An 11,743-nucleotide genomic window follows, 5' to 3' on the forward strand; every position below is an offset into this window, starting at 1 on the left:
CAACAGAATATAATCTTTGTCCACTGAACTAAACTGCAGAATCGGCAGTATCAAATAGACAATGTTTACTAGCTAAAAATATATCTTCTCCACTCTGAACAAACTTTGATTGAATATTGAGAGTTTTAAATAAAGTTAAATTCTATGAAACACCTCTAACTTAATAATTTTGCCGAAATGAGATCACTGCTGATACATCCCCAATTCTGGCTCTCTGTCTTGGCAGTGGGATTTGGGAGACTTCTTCAAGACAGTAAATTTGCTCCTGAATTTTCAATAGGTAATTGCTACAAGATTGGTTGGGTTTTTTTCATATGAATGTTTCCTGGGAATAAGAAGCTGGATGGGGTGATAACCATTTTACCTATATCTTAAATTTTACTGCTCTGTTCATTCCTATTTGGATGTATGAACGGTAGGGTACAGACTCCAAAAACCTGGTCTTTCACTCCTCATGTTGCCTATTGTGGAGAAAGTATCTGTCATAATGACTATTTTTTTCAGATATGGTTTTATAGTTTATGACATATTTTGAGTTTCTCTGTGTTGCCAGCTTCTTTCATTATGGCTCAGTTGATAGCACTACTTTGCTTGTGAAGAACTTGTGTACTGGAACAACTACCATGACAAAATTAATGCAAAATTGTTACTCCCTAGCTTTATGTCAGGTTATAACACTGCTGTATTGAAGAGATGACATCTCTGGTTACATGGAAAGCTTTTTCATGTCTTACACTCTGACTGAATGGTGGGAACACAACTGATTTATAGTTATTTGTGAAGAGGACTGGAGGTGAACATATAGTGTGATCTAACACTTGGAGTTCAGGAGAGCCAACATTTCTTTCTGAATTTTTCACTATAACCTCATTACCCCAGTAGTTCTCTTTGGTGTTTCTCCAGTTCATGGTGTTCTGTGAAGCACCTTGAGATCTATGGAGATGTGGTTTTATCACATGTTGTTATCACACTACAGGATGGTAGAATTTTGTCAGCATGGCATATGAATCAACTTTCTAAAATGAGCATCAATCTAGAGAAGAATTGATAAAGTGTTCTTTGTTTGTTTGGTTTGGTTTTTTTTACAATACACCAAAGAATACCCATCAATAATTCTGTGCCTTTTCCTTTTCAGTAAGCAGAAAGAACAATTACTGGGAAATGTCATTACACTGAGAGAATTGATGCTTTTTTAGAAAATGAATGACTGCAGTGATAGCTAAGTGTTTAGATGTAATGGCTGATACTATATCAGTAAGAAAAAAGAACTTCCTTTAAAGTGGAAAAAGAACTTCCTTTCCTAAAGTGGACAAAAATAATTTATTTTAGATTGTTCTCCTTTTTGCCAATTGTCTTCTGAGGTGATACTTCTCTTTTTGGCCCTGAATATAATTTCAAATTTATTTTCCCATTCTGCATGTAAGTTTGATACATAAAATTTCTTTTCTTGTTACATTCATCAAGGGTACTTATGCTACCCAGTTTAGTTTCTTCCTGCAATAAAGGAGTGATCAGAAAAAGTGGCATGAAGTTATCCTATACCAAAAAATGCCCTTGACATTCCCACCACTCAAGCAAAAAAGCAGCTTACAAATGCTTCATTGGACAACTGCTGTTTGCATGCTGTCAAGATGTCTTTGGTGTCAGTACTTTTTCCCCAGCATTCAGCCAGTTAAGACAATGATGTGCTCTTATACCATGAGAGATATTGTATTTTCTAGTATAGGTAAGAGCTGGAAGTTTTTACAAGATTGCAACGTATGTTTTGCCCCAATGAATTCTTGAAATTTACTGTGAGGAATAAAATTTGACAGAAGCCTAAGCTACAGAAAATAACTTTATATTTTGTCTAACTTCCTGTTTTCTAAATCATGCTTATTTTATATTTACATGCCTATTTATATGTACACACAGATATGGAGATTCCCACTGACTCATGTAAACATCTTAAGCTGTATAGCTGCCTACATATGGAAAGGAAAACAGCCAAATCTCTTACTCTTCCCACGTTTCTGTACTACAGAAGAGTCACAACTTCCAAACACAAATTTCTTTTTCTCTTGTTTTCTATTTTTTTTTTCTTTACTGTTCTGCAGTATTTGAGAAAGAGGCCCTTTGGTTTTTTGGCACAAAGATTTTACTAGGGTATCTGCAAAAACAATGCTTTTATTCCTCATTGTGACCCTATAGGGCCATAAAATTCCATAAGTGTACATGTGTTTGTGCTTGCACATCTAGGCTGGGGGGTGTGTGAGGGATGCTCTCCACTGAAATGGCATCCAACTCTAAAAGCATAAGCTTTAGATCAAATATTCAGGGCATCTGTCCAAATCAAAGACTGCCGTTTTGATAAAGCTGTACATACAGTAAATATTCTTTGTGACATAACACTTATAAAAATATTATGACAGCATTGAAAACATTTTGACAACCAAGAAAGCTATTTAAAATAGGAGAGACAACCCAAGTAAAGAAAGCAAAAGTAAGATGGCCATCTTGAAAAGCTCTGGGAAGGGCTGTGGTTTTCTTGCATTGCTTTTGTTTACAATGAAGTGAGGGAGTTCAGGATGTTCAGACACATTTCCTCTAATGAGATATCAGTCCACCAGTGAAAGGATCAGAAATAAAGTTTGGGATTAAAAGAGGTGAAAAGAGGAGAAGGATTTTGTCTTGAAGTGCTGAGTGGGAAGAGGATATGAACTGAGATGTCTGATTCCTGCTAGCAAGGCTAACTTTCAGATTCACCCGTAAGGAGGACACTAGAATCCCACTTAATTGGCTTCTGTAAAATTAATATCTGTTTCCTTTTTCAAGGATCTCACAAGAAATTACTTAAAAATTTTAGGGGTAATCTGAGGATGTATTTTTTTTCTCACTCTCTGTAATCTTGTTCCTGATTATGTAATTAAAAAATCTTGTCCTTTTATTTGCCAGAAAAAGTATGCACTGTTTCCATTTTAAAAGTCTGATATTAAGTGTGACTCCAGGTTGAAACTAAAACACTGGAAGCATTCTGCCTGTACTTGTTACCTTCAAAGAAAAACAAGTCATGTATGCAGGTAACCCTTTATGGGAAACACTATGAGGTCCTGGAATGAAGGAAAATTCAGTGGCTTGCTGAAGTATTTTCTATATGAGTTAGTTTGAGTGGGTTTTTTTGGTGTGTGTGTGTGTGTGTGTGGTTTGAGGTTTTTTCCCTTGTTCGTTTGGTTTTTGTTTTGTTTTATTTTGTTTATGTTTGGCTGTATGGGGTTGGGTTTTTTTTGGGAAAGAGGACTAAGTGTCCCTTGTGCAGGTTCCTGATGTAGGTACCTCCCAAATAGTCTTACAAATAAAAGCATAGAAAACTGGAAGAATTTCCAGCCCAGCTGTTTACTGGTGACACTGTAATTCAAAAGATTGCTCTCTGGAATTTTCATTATGTTTTAGATAGTTTAAAAGGTGTAAAGTTTGCTCTGGGAAAACTTCATCATAATGTATCTGGAGATATTTTTCTGCTTCAGCCAACCCAAAAGTTCATGTTTTCTTTTGTGATGAGTACTTAATCCTGTCTGGAATACATGACTAAACAGAGCAGAGGTAACAAAGCCTCCTTAATCAGGAAAATGTAATACTTCTCCTACAGTTAATTGAGGATTTTTTCTTTTTCACCCAGTCTTAGTACCATGGTCAGGTCCTCTCCCCAGCTCTCATGCCCTTCTTCTGCTTATTTTGAGCAGCCTTTACATTCTGGTGACTTCTTCTGCTCCATAACGGTAATAACCACCACAACAATTTGTGGTTTTAATTTCACAGTTTTCCTAGACTGTTGCTGCTTTGTAGTGTTCCCAGTCTTATTACCACGTGGTAGCCCAGTTCTCACTTCCATTTATTCAGATATATTTTCTCTGCTTTTTCATTCTCCAATCTTCCCTCCCTCTCCCCCTACTTTATCTGTAGATGTATTAATTCATGTCATTTTGTGCAATGGAACATGCAAATCAAAAGCATTTTACAGAGGTGCTTCAAAAAATTCAGTATGAATATGACTATGAACTGTAATTTAATATACATTTGTACGTATGCACATATTAAAATAATCTCAATCTGTAATTATACATTAACCTGGTAAAATGAAAACTCCAGTGCAACCTTAAATGTAGTGTTACTCTCTTGTCATAAGACTATAATATACATGTATCCAGAGAGCTAATAATATAGTTGAAGCTGATGGTGACAGTTACTAGTATATTACATTTTCTTAGTTGTTGTGGAAACTGCTGTATATATTTGACCCTGTCCTTACTGAATACGATGAATGTTCCTCCTAAAGCTGAAAGCTGCATTTGGCATGGCACTAGGTATTCTCTTTTCCCTCTCCACTTGCAATTTTGCTTAAATAGTGTCTCATTTCCATTTCTAATTTAATTGTACTTTAGCTCATTGTGACAGTATCTGCACTTGACAGATTTGTCACAGTATTTGTCCTATTTCTATCAACTGCCAGATTCCCTTTCTTTTTCAGGTTCTCCTTTCTTGTCCCAGAACCTAGTAGTCACCATATTTATATTAACAGAACATAACCGTTTGAAGTAAGAATTGCCTCATTCATTGGCACTGGTCTTAGAATGAATTTATTTTCAGAGCACTTTCATAGCAGAAGACATACAGACATTTTTCAGAATATCAATCCTTGAACTATTTTACCTCTTAGTTTAGTTGGAAGTTTGGTTTGTTTAGGCTATGTTTACAATGGATTTTAAAAAGAGCAAAAATAATAATAAACACCATGTCCCAGTTGTTTATTACATAATTACCAGCAAAGAGACCAAGAGTGCCATTCAGACATGTGAAGCACTAAATGACCAGAATTAGACTTATGGTGTAGCAGTGGCTTTTTTCTCCTCTCCTGGAACTTGAAATGTTCTGTCAGATATTTATTATGTCTGTCTGACTTCTATCTTATTTTTTATCTTATTTTCAGGATGTGTTTTTGACTAGTTTAAACACTTAGCTTTTATTTCTCTTTGATCTTTTTGTCTCCAGTGCCCTCCACTGGACCTGCTCCAGGAGCTCCTTGTCTGTCTTCTGAGGAGCCCAGAAGTGGACACAGCACTCCAGGTGTGCCTCACCAGGGCTGAGTAGAGGGGCAGGATCACCTCCCTCGACCTGTTGGCAATGGTCATCCAAATGCAGCCCACAATGCCACTGGCCTTGGTCACCAAGAGATCTTGTTGTCCACCAGCACCCCCAGCTCCTCCACTGAGCTGCTTTCCAGCAGGTCACCCCCAGCCTGTGCTGGTGCCTGGGCTTGCTCCTCCCCAGGTGCAGGACCCTGCATTTGCCTTTGCTGAATTTCAGAAGGTTCCTCCCCTCCCATCTCTCCAGCCTGTCAAGGTCCTTCTGAAGGGCTGCACGGCCCTCTGGGGCATCGGCCACTCCTCCCAGCTTTGTGTGGTCAGTGACACTGCTGAGGAGGCCTCTGCCCCTTCATCCAAGTCACTGATGGATAAGTTAAACAAGACTGGGCCCAGTACTGAACCTTGGGAGACACCACTAGGAACAGGCCTCCAACTGGACCCTGTCCCACTGATTACAATCCTCTGGGTTCTGCTGTTCATCTTGCTCTGATCTTTTGTCAGTTAAATGATGAGCTCTGGAGCAGTGTGGTCTATTGGTCGTGGGAAGTCAATACAGCTTTTCATTAGTACTCAGCTTCCTCTCAATTGTAACAGAATATTATCTAGGTAGGCATATTTGCTTATTTTTTAAAGGAGGTTTAAAACACACGGACTAAAAGTAATGCTGCAAAAATTAACCACCACCCTTCCACTAACAGTTAAAAGACATTTACTTACGGGAGATCTGACAAAATGTATAACTGAATGTCAAATGTGTACAGATTACTATGGCGAAAAAGGATATAAACACCTTTTAGTATTATGTTGCAAGACATCCACTAGATAAAAGAGTAAGAACAAAGAATATCAATAGGAAACATCCTATTTCTAATAATTTATGTCATGGGTAGGTATTACTGGGCTGAAACGACTCCATGAATGGATTGTGGGGGTGAAAAAAATGATAAGGACATGAGGACATGAACAATGTGTTTTATTAGTGATGTATATAAGGGCTAATGCTCTCTTCAGACTTTTTTCCATGTCCATAGGGAAATATTCCCAAAACCTCAATAGGATACTCTTTTTTAGACTTCTGAGATTCAAAATATCTTTTAGTCTCAATGAGGTTTTATACAATCCAGTGTTTTGTCTATGTTTCATTGTTTTGTTTTTTCGCAGCGTATCTGTGGTTCCTAAATGAATACTATCAGACAAAATTCTCAGAGGAAAATTAGAAACATAATGGATCAGATCTTAAAATGAGGTAACTTAATACTACCAGAATAGGCTAGCAATTACAACTAATTACAAATTGAGATTTGCCTCTGACTCTTAAAGAAGCATAATTTTACTTTATCAGTGGTAGTGTAAGAAGTCACCGTGTATCTACAAGTCCTTTTTTCTCTCTCAAGAGCCAGGACCACCTCTGCAGGACTAACTTGATCAAGAAAAGAGTCTTGATAGGAAAGCTAATTGGATAAGCTCTTCTAATTTTTCAAAACACAACTGTAGATGGTGGTTCTACATCCCTGACAGATTTTGTAGCACTGTACTCTTGCCGCCTGTTAATGTGTGAATGTGATTGGCTGCTCCTTCCACACTCTTCAACACATGAAACCAATATTGTCATCAAATGTAACTCATTTCTTTCTATCATTGTGTGCTACTACACATCCTTCTTATTCCTTGTCTGATAGGTAAAGAATAATTTTAAAGTGCAGTTAGCCAAGAAGATATGACAGAAGCCTCAATACTCCCTATTAAATGGGAACTAATTGCAATCACACTAACTGTCTATGTGTGTCTTAGATTTACAAGATAACCAGCTAGTGTAGTTTTAAATGTTAGCCTCTTTAGGATCAGAAGCATCATCTCATGAATTCAGTGTGCTGTGCCTCAGAAGTTAGGAGCCTTTGAAAACATGTAGTTCAAATTTAAGCAACCAGAAGATTAATAGAGATGTAAGTGGTATTATTTTTAGCTTTCATTCTTGAGGAATGTAAGATTACCTGTTAAACGAAGTACATATGGAATACAGGTACTTCTGCTGTCAGAACTTGGGGAGATTTTTATAGCCTTCAGAATCAAATTGAGAGAGCTGACAGTACAGGTTAGGTGTTAAGAGTCACCTCTTAGTTTAGTTTCTAAAGGCACTTGTTTTCCTAGTCAGATACTAATTTTGTCAGATCCTTAGAGATCTACAAGAAGCAAGTTCTTGACCTTGCTCAGAACAATTTCCCAAACCAAAAGGACTTCCCTGATAAAAGGAGTTTATTCTGAAGGTTGTTTGTGATTGGCTTGAATCAGCACTTCAATTTTAAATATGTACCTGATGGAACACAAGATGTACAAAAAGTATTTCTATCTCTAACCTGCAAAATATATGTGGTTATTTTATTGTAGTATTATTCATTCTCAGAAGCCAAATTACCCAGAGTATTTTCTGAAAGTGAAAATAAAAGCAGTCTGAATACAGGTAAGTTTGTTTTATTTTATTTGGTGAAAAAATGATTTTTAAGAACTAAAATTAAATCTCTTGACACATTTCTTATAATTAAAATTAAATTCTTCGGAAAACATATTTAACCATAGTATCACAGAATGCATCTATTATGCTTCATGTGTTGTATTTGTTTTTGATTTCTGCCATTGTATTTGAAAACTTATTAAACAGTGAAAGGATGATTTAAGAAAATGATAAACAAATTACAAGTTATATTTTTAAGGTACTTGTTTATATATATTGAAGAAACTCTAGTAAGTCTGAATTTGAAGAATGCTCTAGAGTGGAAAAGCCTTTGTGTATCATGAATACTTAGCGGCAGTTACCAAAAATGAAATGTTCTTTGGCAGGTCAGATGATTTGATTGGTCACAGTATGATTGTCCTTGTGGCAAAGCGTATACATGTGGTCATTTTTCTGGTTACCTGTGAAAAGCCATAATCATCCCGTTAATGAGAATAGTTAAAACTGAAAACAATGTCTGGAAATACCAGCACTACCTTTTTGATTTTTATCCATGAGTTTTCTGAAGATTACTGCTGTCTACTAAAATACATGAACAGCTGACTTCCAAGCATAATCTGTCACTTGAAGGATTTCACAGGCTCTCCATCTAAACTACACACCATCCAGGACCTGAGCACTGATCGAAGAGGGAGAAGACTGTGTGAGAAAGCATGATGCCAGTGGAAGGCAGGGGCATGAGTGGGGGCTGCCAGAAGAGTATTACACGGTCAATGAGCAACAAGCATTACTAGTGAAGACTGAAGTCCCAACTTGGAATGCCCAGTTTGATGCCTGATTTCACGTTCTGACAGTAGGCAGATAGTCCAAAACCTGTGTATATTCATGTATGAAGATGTGTAAAATTCTGTGTAAAGTCATGTTCATTTACAGAATTTTGATGCATCTCTGTTCTCCATAACATTGATATATCATTAGCTATCAGTCAACCTTGCTTAGGAGCACAGGTAAGTATAATAATAATTAATATAAATTAATTCATTTTTTATTAATTATTAAGTTTTTGTTTCCCTTAAGGCAAGTCAATATCAGGAAACACAGATAATGAAGGTTTATCTTAGATCTACCTGTTTGTCAGAGCATGACAACCAGCTTGTGTTTACGTTACTGACATGCATGGAATAATGTGTACAACCCTGAGACATTGTGGTTCATAGATAATTGTGGTAAATACTGGTGAGTGAGTTAATCTGGAAGAAAAAAGCATTAAACAGTATTTTCTTCAAGAGTACATATTTTGGCTTGTCAAAAAAAAAAATCCTGTTCCCAATCTCCTTGCTCTTTTTTCATTTTATTGCAGCACATCTGTCATTTCTTCAGGGGGTTAATAACATAAAGAGAAGTAGTCATTTTATGTTTTTCTTATGACCCTAAAATTAATCCACTTTCAGTCAATCAATCAGTGGTCATAATTTTAGGCTGACTGTTCTCATTGTAATGGAAAGAGTCTCATTTAAATTGACTGATAAACTGAGAAGTTTTCATAAAATACGGTCTGCTTTTATTAATCTTTTGACTTAATAATGAGCTGTCTGATTTTTTCTCTCTGTTCACCCACCCTCTCCTTACTTCAGCTCTCCTTGATATACACTACACTGTAATATGACTGCAGCTGAGCATTGGGTTTTCTCAGTTCTGTGGTGATTTTTTTCCTGATATGCCTGATAATTTTTATGTACTTTTTTTTGTGTTTTATGTACTGTCCTTTTGCTACCTTTTGACTTAGCCATGTAAAAATCTACTATAGATGCAGAAATTACTGGTGAATGAAATCATTGATTTACTTGCACTGGTGCTATCTCCTTGACAGTGGTGGAAATACCAGGCGGTTGTGTGAGAAACACTTTTTCCTGCCACGTCCTTTGAAACATGGGCATTGTGCTTTCTGTAACAAAATAACCTTTCTGCACTTTTAGAGGTTCTTTTCAGTATACTGGTGTTTTCATAATATGTGCAGATGTATAATTATTTATGCTTAACTCTCCTAAGGCTTTGGTCTCAATAATATTTTGAGAGAATTAAGAAGCTACTGCATCTGTGTTCAAAATGTAAACTTTGCTTTTAAACTCATTTTTTGTTTTGTTGGGTTTTTTTAAAATAGTACAACTCAAGAGGTGGTAAATAAAAACATCTGATTAGCTTCTCTTTACCAAATATTTAGCTTTATAAGTTTTTGACCTCAGAGAGGCAATAAGAAATTTTTGTATTTCCAGAAGTTTCCAGTGAAAAGCACAGCAAAATATGATGAAAGTAGACAATGAAGTGAGAGCTAATTAGAGGTGGCAGGTGGTGGTTCTGCCCACAGTACAAACAGGTTTGAGTGGGAGAGGCTGTCTTAAAATTATGTTATGTGTTACATCAATAGCTAAGGAAAATAAAATTTAAGAGGAAAAAAGGATAACCAAAATAATCTTTCAGGAGATGCTTGTTACAAACTAAGGTCTACCACCTACAATAAGAAAACAAAATGGGCCTTGTACGCAAATCAAGGGACTTTGTGTTACCCTCTGTTAAAAATTCTTGACTTAAGGAAAGAGGAGTGACTTTAGTGCTGTGTTCGATCTTTGTAATATAATGAAGTATCCTTTTTTGGGCATTACAGTAAAATTTTCAAATTAAAAATATACTCATTGTTTTTTAATCCACTTCCCTGTGAAGTAACACATACTGGTCAAGTTTGGCGGCTGATTATGAGGATAGAAGGCCAGCTTTTTTGGCTGGATGTGATTATGAATTTTTGTCACTCTGTTAATTTCAGTGTATCTTTCTTCTGAATAGTTTTTTCCACTGTCAAATTTTTCTGTTCTGGAAAATTGTTCACCCTCAATATTGGCATAATTTTTTCAAGGGTAGACGTTTTCAAACTGAATTCTCTAACGTATATTTTTTGTAGAAATGACAAATTAATTAATTTAAAATGGTACTCCTAAAAGACTTATACTGACTGAAAACAGTATAATTTTTTTTTTATATTTGACTAGGTAACCTTAACCTAAAATTTCGTTTAGCTTTTGTGGCTTTGATTCTAATTTCAGCTAACTGCCCTTTTAGCCTGCTGTTCTATTCTAGTGAAAGCATGGTACAACTTCTGAAACTTCTTGTGGGCTCAGGAGCGCAAGTGAGAGTAAAATAATCAGGTGTGGGGAATGTCAGAAAGTTGAGCTTATGGGAAATTCTTATCTGACATTACTTCAAGAGTCAAAATAATTGGTAAATTTAAAGGATCATAGAATGATTAGGATTTTGTGTTGGCAACTGAGAGAAATAAGTTCAACTTAGATACATGGGAGAAAATCATAAAGAGACTGAGGAATAAAAATTCAAGTAAGAGAGATCTAATTTTTTTATTGTTGAATTAAATAGTATTATAAGAGGAAAAGATGAAATCTGAGAAAAACCAAATTATTCAGCAAATATTTGAAGGACAGTGAAATACCTATTGCCTAGTTACAGAAAGTACTTGTTTATTTTAAGTGTGTATTTTAGCAAGATTAGAGTAAGACAGAAACCACAGTCAAACTGTCTTAAATACAGAGTGTAAACTTCTAATGCTATGTTGAACCCAGGATGTTATCTTGGTGGCAATGAAGTGAAAGGTAGTGAAGTTCTAGCCCTCATATGGAAGCAGAAAAGTACAGCGGAGATGGGAGTTTTGTTTCCTACAGAAAATTCTCTAAAACTCTAGCACAAGAAAGAACATAATCTTAATTTGTTAGTTCACTTGTCTTTCTATTTCAACAATTTATTCCTAAAAGGTTCAAGTGAAGATAGCTTGAATTGCAGTTGATGTTACAGAGATACCTTGTGTATATGATTTACTAATGAAATCAGAATTGATATTCCGATAACACTCTGTGCTACAAAGTATAAGAAAAAGAATCCTGAGAATTTACTAAGGTAGAATTCATGGAAGGCAGTAAAATTTTCCTTGCTGCTCTTCTACAAATATGTCAGTTTCTCCAATACTTGCAGTGAAGGGCAGTTTAGACACTGCTATTATCTGTCAAATGACCCTTGCAAGCCAAAGGCCTTATTATTAAATCTCTGACTAAAGCTCCTGTTGTGTTCCTTTATTTTTACCTCTACCCAAGGTTCTGCTCCATATTTATGGAGC

At 35.9% G+C, this 11,743-nt stretch overlaps 1 long non-coding RNA gene across 1 annotated transcript in view; it reads left to right on the plus strand.

The window, feature by feature from the left end:
* LOC108445212 overlaps window positions 1–11,737 on the plus strand; it is a 28,664-nt gene extending 16,927 nt beyond the window's left edge. The window contains exons 2-3 of the long non-coding RNA XR_001859981.1: window positions 5,026–5,100; window positions 6,282–11,737. This is a non-coding gene — a long non-coding RNA (uncharacterized LOC108445212). The remainder of the gene's footprint in view (window positions 1–5,025; window positions 5,101–6,281) is intronic.
* Window positions 11,738–11,743: the final 6 nt, after the last annotated feature.

Source organism: Corvus brachyrhynchos, unplaced genomic scaffold, assembly GCF_000691975.1.
Source record: "Corvus brachyrhynchos isolate BGI_N302 unplaced genomic scaffold, ASM69197v1 scaffold90, whole genome shotgun sequence".
Lineage (NCBI taxonomy): Eukaryota > Metazoa > Chordata > Aves > Passeriformes > Corvidae > Corvus > Corvus brachyrhynchos.